Source organism: Coregonus lavaretus (assembly GCF_964263955.1).
Source record: "Coregonus lavaretus genome assembly, chromosome: 9".
Classification (NCBI taxonomy): domain Eukaryota; kingdom Metazoa; phylum Chordata; class Actinopteri; order Salmoniformes; family Salmonidae; genus Coregonus; species Coregonus lavaretus.
The window spans coordinates 42,915,795-42,933,705 of NC_139996.1; positions in this window are offsets into that span (position 1 = coordinate 42,915,795).

Here is a 17,911-nt window from a genome sequence, read left to right on the forward strand (position 1 = left end):
ACATCTACAACAAGATCAACAACTAATGCTAGCCAGAGCAAGATGAGCGAAAGTCTAACGAAGGAACATTACATAAACCTTCTCAAACTTTTTCAGCTCATTGGCCATCAAAATTGTACTGAAAAACAATGGGGAAATGTAGCCTCCTCGTCCTTCTGCAGCTTGCCTGCCAATGCAGGCAAAAAGGTCAGTCACCCACCCACTCCTCCAATGGCATGACATGACATCCTCCTAGCAGCTAGCTAGCTATCTAGCTAACGTTAGGGTCCGTGTTTTTAGCTTGCTACATAAATAGATATGCTAGCCTATAAGCCAAGTAATGACTGACTTGTGATCATTGCCTTAGTTACATTCGTCCAATGTACCAGGCCAGCTGTGATTTACAACCTATTAGCAATATGTTTTGGACTACCAGGAAATATATTGGTGAATTATATTAATCATGCATTGAACTGCATCCATCTATTCTGCCAACAATGCCTTAGTGTACGTCACTGAACATTGAGTCAAATATAACCTATTTTTAAAACCGCTTATAAAGTTGGTTTTGTAGCATAAACTGGGAATTTGATATTTTTGACTGATATTATGATTGTCTGTTTGTTTAATATCTGCAAAGTAGGTCACCGGTTACTTTGTGTGCTAAACGTGTTGTTGTTTTTTCAATGGGAAGTAATAGTTGTACATTTCGATTGGGAAATGTTGAATGTTTTTTTTTTTTTGTATTCTTATGATTGTCACCTACTGGCTTATTAAGTCCAGGTGAATGGACTGCTTATCCTTTAACATCATGCTGTGTGTGACTGCTGTCTTTCCATCGGCCCTATGCAGTGGTGTAGTGGTGCCTGGAGAAGTGGGTATACTCTAACTTTGTCAAAAAGTTCCCAAACGGCCCGCCCAGCGAAGGAAAGCACCCTGTGTGAAAAATCCTATGTTTTCCTATGTTTTTTTTAAATATAAAAAATACAAAAATGTGAAGGTCTAAGTCTACAACAATGCTTAAACCACATCAATCTGATTGGGTGGGCCTGTCAGGGCCTGGCTCCCCAGTGGGTGGGCCTCTTTCCACCCAGGCCCATCCATGTCTATGCCCCTGATGCAAACAGCCCATGATGACAATTGCCATGACAAATAGCCTACTAACCAACACTTCGGACTAAACTTTTTCAATACCTAGTTTGCATACCCATTGTTGCCTTAGTTAGCATTTACTAGCAGATATCGTAAGTTGAAATGTCTTTCCTACCCTACTGGCTACCGATGTCATTCTTCAGTGAGCTGCTCCATGCCAAAACCAGTTGAAAGCTGCACACTCTTGCTGCCTTCAGATTATATCTGTTGAAACTAGGCTATGTGTGCAGCGTGCATAATACTGCATAATACCTCCACTACACTACATTGATACCTATCAGTAGGGATTAAGAAGTGAGTATAAGCAATGCCCACTGAAAAATAAGTGGGTATATGGCTTACAGGGTACTAGGGGGTAACTGCCCCCCCCCCGTAATTCACATTAAGACCACAAGATGTCACCAAATTATTTTCCCAACACTTTTCCTGGCTGCCACTGCTCTTGCTCAACCAAAAATGTCCTCTGTGTCATCACAACTTTTGGAGATATTTCAACAAAACGATTTTGTGGTAAGTTGATCTAATTTATTAAAATTTTGAAAAGGTTGTAGCTATATTCCAATGAAGTTAGATCTATAGATTTATTTTTAAATATACAAGTAGGAAAGCCTTAAGATAAATAATCCACTTGTTTAGAGAGAAAAATGTAGATCATTTTTGAGTAAAGTAGTACAATGTTGGATCAGTGTTTTGGGGGCAACTTGCTACTACTAGGGGGTAGGTGGCACCTGGGTGCTAGTTACCCCTTTATGGTTATGAATGTGTTTCTACCTGTCATTTAGACATTTAGTTAGTGCTAGTTTATGCTAACCTGCTAGCTAGCATAAGCTGCTAGCAGTGCTATCTAGTGACCTTACTACAAGATCGTCTGAGGTAAAATACATTAAAAAAGATAACATAACTTAATTGCAGTTGTAAATGTTTCCACTAGTGACTGATAGCTTTACAGTTAATCTTACTTTATAGCCTTTTAGCTATTTTACACTGCATTTTATGTCATATACAGTCATGTGAAAAAGTAAGTACACCCCCTGGAAAGCCATCGAACATGACACAGTTGAAGCAGTACTGTAAAGATGAGTGGGCATAAATTCCTTCCAGTCGATGTAAGAGACTGATAGACACAAGCTATTGAAGCTAGGGGTGTACTTATTATTTCCGCACTATGGAATTGCATTTCTGTTGATTTTTGATTAATAAATTATTGCTAAGTATAATTTTTCAGTGTCATTTGTTAAATTAGGTTACCTTTATCTGTCAATAGTGTTGAAGTGAAGATTACATATCCATCTGTCCAAATATGTAAAAAACTTTCCAGGGGTGTACTTACTTTTTCACGACTGTAGCAAGATAGCTAGCTACGTTTTTTAAGAGAGAGCTTTTAAAATGGCACCTCTCCCCCCTGCAGGTTAATAATAATGCTTTGAGTCAGGTGGTTTGAAAGAAACTGGCTTGTTTTAAGGTACACAGTCCTGTGTGGGGTAGTTAGGGTTAGGGGCCATCTGTTAGATTAGGGGTTAGGGTTAGGGAGGGTTTTGGGTAAGGGTTAGGGGACATCTGTTAGATTAGGCATCAGGGCTTAGGTTAAGGGTCAGTTCCTTACAGTTGCTAATATAATTTCATTTTTTTATTTTCAGATGAGAACATACAAGAAGAAAACAGACTGTGGAAGCTATGGCTCTGAGGTGATACAGCATGCCCTGAAGGCAATAGAAAATGGGCAGACCATAAAGGGGGCTGCCAGGGTGTTCAACATTCCACCAAGAACCCTACGGCACCACAGAGGAAAGGAGGTGAAAAACCCACGCTTCAGCCAAATGTGTGGAGCGCCAGTCTTCTCTTCCACGTATGAAAGTGACCTCATCAACCACATTCAACAAATGGAAAGAGCCCTATTTGGCCTAACATGATGGGATGTGAGAAGACTCGCCTTCGATCTGACAGAGAGGATGGGACTCAGGTTCAACAAAGGAAAGGGGTATGCAGGGATGGATTGGTTCAGTGGCTTCATGAAGTGCAACCCTCAACTGTCAGTTTGAGTACTGCAAGCAACCAGTCTTGCGAGGGCCATGGGCTTTAATAAGCTTAAGGTTGACCAGTTTTTTACAGCCTATGAGGACGTTTTAAACAGCTTCAGGGACATCGGGCCAACAAAGATTTGGAACATGGATGAGACGGGAATACAAAACGTCCAGAAACCGATGCCTGTGGTGGCCACCAAGGGAGCAAAACAGGTTGCACAGATGACCAGCGCAGAGAGGGGCTTCACAGTCACAGTAATTTGTGCTATCAGTACAGCGGGGCAGTACGTACCACCCCTCTTCATCTTCCCCCGGAAGAGGATGAACGAACAGCTGCTGGTTGGAGCACCTCCAGGGTCCGTTGGAAGGGTGAGTGACTCAGGCTGGGTCGACGGTCCCATCTTTGTCGACTGGCTCCACCACTTCGCCCACAGTGTTGGTTGCACCCCTGAGTAACCCCACATCCTCATCCTCGATGGGCACCACTCCCATAAAACCCTGGAGGCTGTTCTGACAGCAAGAGGCAAGGGAGTGATTAATATCACTCTGCCACCCCGCTGCAGCCATTAGACTGTACCGTCTTTAAGGGTCTGAAGGCCTTTTACAACAGGGTAGCAGATCAGTGGATGACGATGCATCCTGGGAAAAGGATAGGTATATACCAAATGGCTGGCCTCTTTGCAAAGGCCTATAACAAGTTGGCCAGTGTGGAGAGAGGAGTGGAGGGCTTCCGGGCCACTAGGCTGTGGCCTTTGAAGAAGGACATTTTCACAGAGGCGGACTTCATGGCCGCTGAGGTTATAGAGGGGCCTGAGCCCATTGCCGGTAAGAAAAAGTAATCTAAATTAACGAAAGTAGTAGAAGCAGCATGTACTTGGTAGAAAGTGTTTGTTGTACTAACACCGATGTATTGTTTTTGTCGTTTATTTTCAATGCAAAGAATCCATTCAACCACAGTGCTCTACCGTTTATCCAGTTTTTCATTGTGGACTCTCCGGAGTGTCCCCTCATCCTCGGGCACCCCTGGCTGGTCGCCCACAACCCCCGGATAGACTGGTCCACGGGGTGGCTCATCCTGGAGGGAGGCTCCGCCCCCATCCTGTTCCGGTCGCCACCGACCACTCATCAGCCCAAACCACCATCCCAGACCACCTACCAGTTCTCACCTCTTCCCCAGGTCCCGCACTCCGTCACCGGCCCAGACCTGGCAGGCGTTCCCCGGGAGTATTGGGATCTGGGGGAGTTTTTTTAGTAGGAGGCGTGCCAAGGGCCTACCTCCTCACAGGCATTATGACTGCGCTATCGATCTCCTGCCGGGTGCCATGCCCAGATGAGGGCGATTGCTTTCCTTGTCCCGGCCGGAGACGCTGGCCAAGAGGGACGACCCCATTGTCCCCAACGCCCTGATGGCTGCCCCGGTTTTGTGGGGAATTGATAGGCTGGTCGGTGGGAGCCCGATCCGGGGCGGAGGCCCATCGGGGAGGATGTATGTACCCAAGGCTGCGCGCTCGCGACTGCTTCAGTGGGCGCACGCGTCCGACTTCACCAGCCGTCCAGGGGGCGCAAGGATGTTGGAGTTCCTGCGTAGGAGGTTCTGGTGGCCATCTGCTGAGGGGGATACGCACGAAGAGCTGTCACAGGAGTGGGTCGCAGTTCCAGAGCGACCCACTAGGTGTCATCCTCTGACAACCATAGGCACCTCCTCACTCACAGTCGGGACTAATTATCTGCCTATCTGATTCACTTGTGTATTTATGCCCTCACGTCCCAGTGTTCCCTTGCTCAGTTTTCTCTGCTAGTTCCTTGATGTCAAGCAGTACGTATCAGTGTCGGATCACGTGATGGAGTTACAGGTACTCGAGAAGTGTTCTCCCTGTGTCATTGTGTTTTTCCAGTCAGAGTTAGCATTTAGTATTGTTTGATGTAAGTCTGTTTTTTGGAGACCTGTGTGCTACTCATTTGTTTTCGTGAATAGTCTGTTGTTTTTTATCCTGGCTTTTTGGACCACCAGTAAAGATCCTTGTTTCACCATCCTTGCCTACTGTCTATCCTGCACCGCAGCTGGGACACACCTCACACCAACCCTTACAGGATCCCATATACAGTTGAAGTCGGAAGTTTACATACACTTAGGTTGGAGTCATTAAAACTCGTTTTTCAACCACTCCACAAATTTCTTGTTAACCAACTATATTTTTGGCAAGTCGGATAGGACATCTACTTTGTGCATGACACAAGTAATTTTTCCAACTATTGTTTACAGACAGATTATTTAACTTATAATTCACTGTATCACAATTCCAGCGGGTCAGACGTTTACATACACTAAGTTGACTGTGCCTTTAAACAGCTTGGGAAATTCCAGAAAATGATGTCATGGCTTTAGAAGCTTCTGATAGGCTAATTTATATAATTTGAGTCAATTGGAGGTGTACCTGTGGATGTATTCCAAGGCCTACTTTCAAACTCAGTGCCTCTTTGCTTGACATCATGGGAAAATCAAAAGAAATCAGCCAAGACCTCAGAAAAACAATTGTAGACCTCCACAAGTCTGGTACATCCTTGGGGCAATTTCCAAATGCCTGAAGGTACCACGTTCATCTGTACAAAAAATAGTACGCAAGTATAAACACCATGGGACCACGCAGCCGTCATACCGCTCAGGAAGGAGATGTGTTCTGTCTCCTAGAGATGAACGTACTTTGGTGCGAAAAGTGCAAATCAATTCCAGAACAACAGCAAAGGACCTTGTGAAGATGCTGGAGGAAATAGGTACAAAAGTATCTATATCCACAGTAAAACGAGACCTATATTGACATAACCTGAAAGGCCGCTCAGCAAGGAAGAAGCCACTGCTCCAAAACCGCCATAAAAAAGCCAGACTACGGTTTGCAACTGCACATGGGGACAAAGATCGTACTTTTTGGAGAAATGTCCTCTGGTCTGATGAAAGAAAAATAGGACTGTTTGGCCATAATGACCATCGTTATGTTTGGAAGAAAAAGGTGGTGGCTTGCAAGCCGAAGAACACCATCCCAACCGTGAAGCACGGGGTGGCAGCATCATGCTATGGGCGTGCTTTGCTGCAGGAGGGACTGGTGCACTTCACAAAATAGATGGCATCATGCGGAAGGAAAATTATGTGGATATATTGAAGCAACATCTCAAGACATCAGTCAGGAAGTTAAAGCTTGGTCGCAAATTGGTCTTCCAAATGGACAATGACCCCAAGCATACTTCCAAAGTTGTGGCAAAATGGCTTAAGGACAACAAAGTCAAGGTATTGGAGTGGCCATCACAAAGCCCTGACCTCAATCCTATAGAAAATGTGTGGGCAGAACTGAAAAAGTGTGCGAGCAAGGAGGCCTATAAACCTGAGCTCATTTACACCAGCTCTGTCAGGAGGAGTGGGCCAAAATCCACCCAACTTATTGTGGGAAGCTAGGATTATATTTTGAAAATAAGGTGGACGACATCCGATCCTCATTTATTAAGTCAAATGACACCGCTGGTCCTGCTCACACTGCCCTACCCTATGCTTTGACTTCTTTCTCCCCTCTCTCTCCAGATGAAATCTTGCGACTTGTGACAGCCGGCCGCCCAACAACCTGCCCGCTTTACCCTATCCCCTCCTCTCTTCTCCAGACCATTTCCGGAGACCTTCTCCCTTACCTCACCTCGCTCATCAACTCATCCTTGACCACTGGCCATGTCCCTTCCGTCTTCAAGAGAGCGAGAGTTGCACCCCTCCTCAAAAAACCTACACTGAATCCCTCTGATGTCAACAACTACAGACCAGTATCCCTTCTTTCTTTTCTCTCCAAAACTCTTGAGCGTGCCGTCTCTATTCTCTCTATACACCAAGTCAAATCGCATCTCTGCATGTCTGGCAGACATATCAGTATGGATGACGGATTACCACCTCAAGCTGAATCTCAGCAAGACGGAGCTGCTCTTCCTCCCGGGGAAGGACTGCCCGCTCCATGATCTCGCCATCATGGTTGACATCTCTATTGTGTCCTCCTCCCAGAGTGCAAAGAACCTTGGTGTGACCCTGTCGTTCTCCGCTAATATCAAAGCGGTGACCCGATCCTGCAGATTCATGCTCTACAACATTCGCAGAGTACGACCCTACCTTACACAGAAAGCGGCACAGGTCCTAATCCAGGCACTTGTCATCTCCCGTCTGGATTACTGCATCTCGCTGTTGGCTGGGCTCCCTGCCTGTGCCATTAAACCCCTACATCTTATCCAGAACGCTGCAGCCCATCTGGTGTTCAACCTTCCCAAGTTCTCTCATGTCACCCCACTCCTCCGCACACTCCACTGGCTCCCAGTTGAAGCTCGCATCTACTACAAAACCATGATGCTTGCCTACGGAGCTGTGAGGGGAACGGCACCTCCTTACCTTCAGGCTCTGATCAGACCCTTGTCACGATCGTCGGGAACAGAGGACCAAGGCGCAGCGTTGAATGCGAACATACTTTTTATTTGGTGATTACACGAACAAAACAACAAACGATAACGTGACGTCCACGGTCTAACACAAACCACACTGGAACAAGATCCCACAACCACTGTGGGAAAACAGCCTGTCTAAATGTGGTTCCCAATCAGAGACAACCAGCAACAGCTGACACTCGTTGCCTCTGATTGAGAACCACACTGGCCAACATAGAAATACTTAACCTAGAATGGAAAACACATGAAAACTCACACCCTGGCTCAACATACTAGAGTCCCCAGAGCCAGGGCGTGACAACCCTACACCCAAACGAGGGCACTACGTTCATCCACCTCTGGCCTGCTAGCCCCCCTACCTCTACGGTTGTCCAGTTGTCCCTCTGGCTATGCTAAGTTGAATGCACCAATTTGTAAGTCGCTCTGGATAAGAGCATCTGCTAAATGACTTAAATGTTAATCGGAATGAATGAATGAATGAATGGATGAATGAATGAAATTCATTGAGGGGGTTTGTATTTTACAGTATTGTATTGTAATTACAAGGGATTGGTGCTAACACTTGTATTGTAATTACAAGTGTTACACATTACAGCATATTCATTAATATTTTGTGTTTTATATCACTTGCACTTCTAGAGACCTTAACAAAGACTTCCAAACTGTCAGCAACTACAGGGCAAAACAGACCAAAAGGACGTGGCAAAATGCTCAACCATTTAATGTTTAAGTCTTGCTGACACTCCAATCTGTCCCCTATACATTTTAAATTAATGAGGCACAATAACCACGCATTAGTTAAATTGGTACAGCATTCTCACTCACGGGTGCAACAAATATAGCCTCTTACAAGGAACGCTCATGTTAATGCACCATAAACAAAAATACCATACTAGTGGTCAAAATGTTTTTTTGCGCTCCAAAGGTACGGTACTGTACTGTATTCACTGGGGTTGAATTACAGTACCGTTCAGAAATACAGCAATTATTTCCCCACCCACAACATTTCCCCACAATGCACCATAATTTACAGTATGCTGCACTAAAACAATTCAGAGTATTTTACTGTTGATAATATCCCAAACTACCATAGAAATGTGTTTTCCATTACAGTGTAGGTGAAAATTGCACCAAGGCTGTCAGCTCAAAAGATGAAACCATTCTCACAAAGATAGAACATTTATGATTATTGTACATGGATTATTTGATTAGAGTACAAAATGCACTTGTTTGCATCACTGTATTGCTCTTTACAACCCTGCCTGCTGGTAACAAGGCATTATCATAAACAAGCACTAACAATGGGTTGTCGCTATCAGCATCTGTACAGCCAGCTATTTTACATTCAGGTGTCCGTGTTAGCAAACTCATGTGAGACATGATCATTAGATATTTGGAGAACGCTACCTGCCCGATTGCATAGTGCCAACTGTAAAGTTTGGTGGAGGAGGAATAATGGTCTGGGGCTGTTTTTCATGGTTCGGGCTAGGCCCCTTAGTTCCAGTGAAGGGAATACAATGACATTCTAGACGATTCTGTGCTTCCAACTTTGTGGCAACAGTTTGGGAAAGGCCCTTTCCTGTTTCAGCATGAGAATGCCCCCGTGCACAAAGCGAGGTCCATACAGAAATGGTTTGTCGAGATCGGTATGGAAGAACTTGACTGGCCTGCACAGAGCCCTGACCTCAACCCCATCGAACACCTTTGGGATGAATTGGAACACCGACTGCGAGCAAGACCTAGTTGCCCAACATCAGTGCCCGACCTCACTAATGCTCTTGTGGATGAATGGAAGCAAGTCCCCGCAGCAATGATCCAACATCTAGTGGAAAGCTACCCAGAAGAATAGAGGCTGTTGTAGCAGCAAAGGGGGACCAACTCCATATTAATGCCCATGATTTTGGAATGAGATGTTCGACGAGCAGGTGTCCACATACTGTACTTTTGGTCATGTATTGTATTAAAATATTCACACTTCTCTTTGAGGACCATGTAGAGCTTTCTGCTTGTGTTTTTGCTTCACAGATCAACTCAAGCTCAACAGAGTAAGTATTACTAAACTGAGTAATACTACATCCAAGATTAAAACATGCCCTGCTCCATTGTTCTGTTCAATTGTACTATCAATCCTAATGAAATAGGGTAGGAATAGCGTGGCCTTTGTACCCGCTGGTACTACTCTGCATAAAGCAGTGGCAGTCTGGCCTGAGGAGAGAGAACTGAATTCAGTCCCAACCTTTGTAACTATAGGGCTTATCTGCTGTTTTATGATGAGAGGAGAGGAGCATGTCTATGGTGGACTTTTCCCCTCATAAAACACACACATAATGAGAGCCACATGACTCACGTTTAATTTGCGAAGAAGTTAATGAAAGCAGATCTGTTTTTGAGATTGAGATGAGATCTATTTGTCTGATCATTATATGATAAATGTGCACATTATCTGTTTTGAGGGCAGTATGGGAGCAAGGAATGGACATTTTTGTCCTATAGGCTATAGCATACAGAGAATAGAACCAACCTTTGTTAAAGTAGAGTGAATAACTTGTATGAAGAAATGATGTAAGGCATGACCTCCCTAAAATACGAGGAATAAGGCAATTTATGGTTCTATTATGGAACTACTAGGCCACAAGTTCTGAAGGATAATGAAAACAGGAACGTGTGGAGGCACGTTTAGTCAGTGGTTATAAACGTCATGCCTGTGTGCTGTAAATGTACAACAACCATCCACATGAGCCAGACAACAAATAACAGAAGTTACAAGAAACCTTCAGGTTTTTCGCTTTAACTTTGAGAAAAGGGACAGCATGACGAATGATTGCATAATATGATTTTACTATGGCACCACACACAAACCAAACACAGGAACAGGAAACTGTTGGCCATTGGGAGTCTGCCTCGTATAAAGAGGGAACAGAAGCAGGAGACAGATAGGCCTATATTACTGACTATGCAAGCATCAATGTTAACTACACTGTAAAACATTTCCTGTTGTTTTTATGGTAACTTACAGGCAGCCAGTTGTCTCTAAGTTACTATAAAAAAAGGTACAGTATGTTATCGTACTGTATTTTGCTGTATCCAATACTGTTACTGTAATATTTTTTACTGTTGCTTTTATGGTAACTGGCTGCCTGTAAGTTACCATCAAATAACAATACAGTGCGTTACTGTAATCTTTTTACAGTAATTGTAATTAATTAATTAAATTAATTGAGGGGTAATGGGGTTTGTATTTTACAGTATTTTACCATAATTGCATGGGATTGGTGCAAGCAGGTTGGCTGCTAGGTAATGTGTTAAAATGACAAAATATGAATTAATGTTAGTTTTTTTTTATATCACTTGCACTTCTAGAGGACTTAACAAAGGCTTCCAAATTGGCGGTGACTACAGGGCAAAACAGACCAAAGGACATGACAAGTACTCAACCAATAAAGGTTTGAGTCTGGCTGCCACTCCAATCTGTCCCCTATACACATTACATTTTTGGAGCATTACTACCACATATCCGTTAAATTGTTACAGCACTCACATTAACGGGTGCCACAAATGTAGCCTCTTACACGGCATGCCTCAAAATATGTTAATGAGCCAAAAACAACAATACCATTTACCCACTAGTGGTCAAAAGGTTTTGGGCGCTCTAGAAATACTGCACAGTACTGTATTCTGTGGGGTGGAATTACAGTACCATTCAAATTTATTTCCCCGCCCACATCAATTTCCCACAATGCACCATCATTTACAGTATACTGCTGTATAATGCTTCACAGTATTTTACTGTTGATACATGTACACATGTACCATATGAATCAGTGTTCCATTACAGTGTAATATTTGGTATAAAAAAAAAAAAGACATTTACATTTACGTCATTTAGCAGACGCTCTTATCCAGAGCGACTTAGAAAAATACCTTATAGCCAGTGGGATAACCACTTTACAATGTTTTTTTTTTTTTGGGGGGGGGGGGGTTGGAGTAAAGGGGGGGGGGGGGTAGAAGGATTACTTGATCCTATCCCAGGTATTCCTTAAAGAGGTGGGGTTTCAAATGTCTCCGGAAGGTGGTGAGTGACTCCGCTGTCCTGGCGTCGTGAGGGAGCTTGTTCCACCATTGGGGTGCCAGAGCAGCGAACAGTTTTGACTGGGCTGAGCGGGAACTATGCTTCCGCAGAGGTAGAGGAGCCAGCAGGTCAGAGGTGGATGAACGCAGTGCCCTCGTTTGGGTGTAGGGACTGATCAGAGCCTGAAGGTACGGAGGTGCCGTTCCCCTCACAGCTCCGTAGGCAAGCACCATGGTCTTGTAGCAGATGCGAGCTTCAACTGGAAGCCAGTGGAGTGTGCGGAGGAGCGGGGTGACGTGAGAGAACTTGGGAAGGTTGAACACCAGACGGGCTGCGGCATTCTGGATGAGTTGTAGGGGTTTAATGGCACAGGCAGGGAGCCCAGCCAACAGCGAGTTGCAGTAATCCAGACGGGAGATGACAAGTGCCTGGATTAGGACCTGTGCTGCTTCCTGTGTAAGGCAGGGTCGTACTCTCCGAATGTTGTAGAGCATGAACCTACAGGATCGGGTCACCGCCTTGATGTTAGCAGAGAATGACAGGGTGTTGTCCAGGGTCACGCCAAGGCTCTTCGCACTCTGGGAGGAGGACACAACGGAGTTGTCAACCGTGATGGCGAGATCATGGAACGGGCAGTCCTTCTCCGGGAGGAAGAGCAGCTCCGTCTTGCCGAGGTTCAGCTTGAGGTGGTGATCCGTCATCCATACTGATATGTCTGCCAGACATGCAGAGATGCGATTCGCCACCTGGTTATCAGAAGGGGGAAAGGAGAAGATTAGTTGTGTGTCGTCAGCGTAGCAATGATAGGAGAGGCCATGTGAGGATATGACAGAGCCAAGTGACTTGGTGTATAGCGAGAATAGGAGAGGGCCTAGAACTGAGCCCTGGGGGACACCAGTGGTGAGAGCACGTGGTGCGGAGACAGCTTCTCGCCACGCCACTTGGTAGGAGCGACCGGTCAGGTAGGACGCAATCCAAGAGTGAGCCGCGCCGGAGATGCCGAGCTCGGAGAGGGTGGAGAGGAGGATCTGATGGTTCACAGTATCAAAGGCAGCAGACAGGTCTAGAAGGACAAGAGCAGAGGAGAGAGAGTTAGCTTTAGCAGTGCGGAGAGCCTCTGTGACACAGAGAAGAGCAGTCTCAGTTGAATGACCAGTCTTGAAACCTGACTGGTTTGGATCAAGAAGGTAATTCTGAGAGAGATAGCAAGAGAGTTGGCTAAAGACGGCACGCTCAATAGTTTTGGAGAGAAAAGAAAGAAGGGATACTGGTCTGTAGTTGTTGACATCGGAGGGATCGAGTGTTGGTTTTTTGAGAAGGGGTGCAACTCTCGCTCTCTTGAAGACGGAAGGGACATAGCCAGTGGTCAAGGATGAGTTGATCAGCGAGGTGAGGTAAGGGAGAAGGTCACCGGAGATGGTCTGGAGAAGAGAGGAGGGGATAGGGTCAAGCAGGCAGGTTGTTGGGCGGCCTGCCGTCACAAGTCGCAAGATTTTATCTTGAGATAGAGGGGAGAAAGAAGTCAAAGCATAGGGTAGGGCAGTGTGAGCAGGACCAGCGGTGTCATTTGACTTAACAAACGAGGATCGGATGTCGTCAACCTTCTTTTCAAAATGGTTGACGAAGTCATCCACAGAGAGGGAGGGGGGGGGGGGATTCAGCAGGGAGGAGAATGTGGCAAAGAGCTTCCTAGGGTTAGAGGCAGATGCTTGGAATTTAGAGTGGTAGAAAGTGGCCTTAGCAGCAGAAACAGATGAAGAAAATGTAGAGAGGAGGGAGTGAAAAGCTGCCAGGTCTGCAGGGAGTCTAGTTTTCTTCCATTTCCGCTCAGCTGCCCGGAGCTCTGTTCTGTGAGCTCGCAATGAGTCATCAAGCCACGGAGCTGGAGGGGAGGACCGAGCCGGCCGGGAGGATAGGGGACATAGAGAGTCAAAGGATGCAGAAAGGCAGAATCAGGAGATTGGAGGGAGAAGGATTGAGCAGAGGGAAGAGATGATAGGATGGAAGAGGAGAGAGTAGCGGGAGAGAGAGAGCAAAGGTTGCGACGGCGCATTACCATCTGTGTAGGGGCAGAGTGAGTAGTGTTGGAGGAGAGGGAGAGAGAAAAGGATACAAAGTAGTGGTCTGAGACTTGGAGGGGAGTTGCAGTGAGATTAGTAGAAGAACAGCATCTAGTAAAGATGAGGTCAAGCGTATTGCCTGCCTTGTGAGTAGGGGGGGACGGTGAGAGGGTGAGGTCAAAAGAGGAGAGGAGTGGAAAGAAGGAGGCAGAGACATATGAAGAAGGAGGCAAGACATATGTTGTACACACTTTGTTTGGTTCACTTCAGACCTTGATGTCTCTCAATCCAATCAGAGTTGTTTGAAAAAGTTGCTAGTTCCCACAATAACAATATTATTTACAGTTTACGCCTAAAACCACCTAGAATGCATTGCAATTTACAGCATTTTACTGTAAATAATGAATTCAGTACTTCAGTGTTAGTTTTATTGTATAATACTGTAAAAACAACACTTATTTTCTTATTTTTAGTATATAGCAGACACTACTAATGATTTGGGGTAAATTACATCCATATGACATCCATACATGGATTTAAGACTTGGGCTATACACTAAGACATAATCCAAAACTACAATGGGTTAATAAGGAAACGATTGGTAGTAAGATTGTTTTATTATTCAGATGAGAGATGATGGAGGACCTTTGAATGGCTGGAACTCAACACATGGGAGTTAGACTACGGGATATAACCTAGTTTCAGAGACCATTTTACTCCTGTCCAGACTCACCGTGCTCATCTGTGATTCTACACCCCAAATCTATTGAACTCCAGCTACCAACTGATGGTTTTCATTATTTGTTTTTATATAGTTCAAAAGGAGATTTAGATCTTGGAGGCCAGGTGTGTGGACTGACTCTCTGGCCAGATATTGGCAAAAAGAAACCCAGCATGCCTATACTTAATGTACTCAAAGCTGAAGCCTCAGAGTCCAGGTGAGACCTTTGATAACCAACTGCGTGTTATGCAGTCCAAATATCAGGATTTCTGTTTGCGTTGCTTCAAGTACATGTTTAATAATAATTCATTCAGCAGTTCTGCACATTATGTTCATATTCATTACAGGGGCGGTGTGTTCAATAGGGCGATATGGGCGACGCACTGCCAAACGGGAAAAAGAAGGGATTTTTTTTCTAATCAATTATATCACGGCAACAGTAGTTATCAGTGTTGTAATGTCCAATCAGGCTAAAGTCGTGCTTCAAATGGCTCCCCCCCCTTTTGGGGCGATTTCAGTCAGGTTGAAAATCGCCCAGAAGTCTGTCATAGACTCCCATGTAAAATCTATTTTTTTCAAATTTCAGAGCTTTCAATACAATCTCTATGGGTGTCTGAGGGCTTGCACTTACGCGCTTTCGTCATACGTAACGTAACCATGAACGTAACTAAGAAAAGAGCGGATTGTGTCTTTGAAAGAAGTTCCTTTTTGTCGGCGAACAAATGAAGATAAATTGGCAACGAAACAATTAGGACCTCCCAGACCAAATGTAATAATTCAACAGGTTTCTACTAAAGGCGGAAAGTCCTACACCCGAGGATTTTCCAAAAATTGGTACGAACGAAAAAATAACATTGCCACTCAACTGGATGAGGGATACAGGCTAGCTGTCCGCCGCCACAACGATGAGGTTAGTGTTGATAATCACAAGTTTACTGGAGAACTGAGACCAAGTAGAGACTTTGGACAGGGTGGATATGGTATAATAAAGGCAGTTTATTCAGAGGTAAAGATATCTGGAATCGCGTGCACGGACCCGTTCGTCAAACTCTTAGGGAGCTATACATTAAGCCCCATTACTTACCATATCAGATAAGAGAAATTGCTGCAGCTACATATATTTTACATCCTGGCCCTACATAGTTCACTATTTGCATCACTTACCGAAATATTACATGTGGTCATATATGCTTGGAAAGTGGAGATGCCATAGAACGTCAAAAAAGTAAACATTGCTGGAGACACATTGCCGTTTTGGAGAAGACATCGCGTTTGCTAGCGAAGAGATTTGTTGTGGCAAATGAACTTGGGCTGGGAATTGCCAGGAACCTCACGATAAGATATATGCATTGCGAGTCTCATGATTCTATACGTATTGCGATTCGATACTGTGATTTTATTGCGCACCATATGTCTGTTGCAGAGGGATCAGAAAGCCATGAGAACGAGTTTTGATCAGTCATGGAAATAAAAGTGCTGAAAACAAATTGGCTCCCAATGTGAAAAGATTGAGAACAAGCTATGAAGGAACAATAATGGTGTTTTGGTGCAGGTACAGCCAACTAGCGCTAAAATATTGCGATATTGTCAATACAGTATATCGTAAAGTATCACTATGTAACTCGATTTCTTTCACCCCAATCCCTCAAATTAACGGTAAATAACTGAATTGTTTGCCCCACATTTAGCTAAGATGATTAGCTAGCCAGCTAAAATGTTTTATTTAGTTAGCAGTCGCATCTACAATAGTTTACTGTCAATAACATGTCTCCAAAAATGACGTGGTGTCTCCAATTGTGTTGACATTTTACAATTGCGATGCGCATCCATGAGTATCCACTTTCTGTAGCTCAGCTGGTAGAGCACGGCGCTTGTAACGCCAAGGTAGTGGGTTCGATCCCCGGGACCACCCATACACAAAAATGTATGCACGCATGACTGTAAGTCGCTTTGGATAAAAGCGTCTGCTAAATGGCATATTATTATTATTATTATTATTATCTGAAGAGAGCCCCGAAACATTGTGTGCAGACATTTTATGCAATAAATGAAGTAGGTTGAATCTAGTAGTTCTGATCTTCTGATTGGTCCTGATGAGTTGGGCGAGGTCCCCTCCAGGCTACTGTCACTGTTGCATTGGCTCTGAGTCGGGTTCTCTGTCTTCAAATGTTCAGCCTAAGAGAGGGGATTTTTGTGTGTGTGTGTGTGTGTGTGTGTTTAACAGTGATGATGTGTGTGTGTGTGTGTGTGTGTGTGTGTGTGTGTGTGTGTGTGTGTGTTTAACAGTGATGATGTGTGTGTGTGTGTGTTTGTGTGTGTGTGTGTGTGTGTCCTCAGAGCAAGAACTCGTGAGTTGGAAGAACTGAGAGGCCTATGGCGTGGGTGTTGTCCTTGGCCACCTGCTGACAAGGCTGACAAGATAGGACCCTTTTGTCCATTGTTATTGGATAGGAACAGAACTTATAACCAGCTCCTGACCTAAATAGATCTTAGCACAACATTTTACTCAACATATCATATTCCATATTCACTATAACAAATATATTTACTACGACATTAGCAAGAACCGCCACATCCTCAGCCGGCTAATCCAGTGTGTGAAGTTTTGCGGAGTGTTTGAGTTAGCTTTGCGAGGCAAAGATGAAACTGAGGGCTCCACCAACCCTGGTAAGCCAACACTTTTGAGATCAGTCAATAAATGCTTCTGGTATTGACTTATATGCTGCCCCTGTCTTCATGTTGTTGCTGGACATATCTTTTTTAAAATGTGTGTAGGTCACCTAAATCATCAGAAAAATTGCCCCCCCTGAGAATTTTTTCAGGAGCCGCCACTGATTCATTATATGCATGGTGCAAATTAGTTGACAAGGATCTCTTGGCTTGAGGAAAACTAGTTTGTGCTTTCAGTGTTGTCACTTGGACATAAACATACAATCAGTCAACTAGTCAAATACTCTTTATTCAAAACAATGATAAGAACTGATTAATGGCTCGAAAAATCACCACTGAGATACTTTAAACCAACACTTAGAGCAGGGAACATCATGTGACATTTCAACATTGTTATCAGATACATTTACAAAGAAAAGGTAAAGTCCATGACAGTCTTTAAATACACTCTTAGAAAAAACCTGAAAAGGTTATTCAGCTGTCCCCATAGGATAACCCTTTGAATAACCCTTTTTGGTTCCAGGTAGAACCCTTTTGGTTCAAGGTAGAATAACCCTTTTGGGTTCCATGTAGAACCATTTCCACAGAGGTTTCTACATGGGGACAGCCAAAGAACCCGTTTGGAACCCTAAGAGTGTAGTATAGGTTCAGGTATCATTTTACCTACCCAGTCTACAGATACTCGGGTAACACTTTATAAGAACTTTCATAAATTAGCCATTACTTTTAAAAAAGTGTTATAAATTGCTCATAAATAATAATGCTTATAAATGTTTTT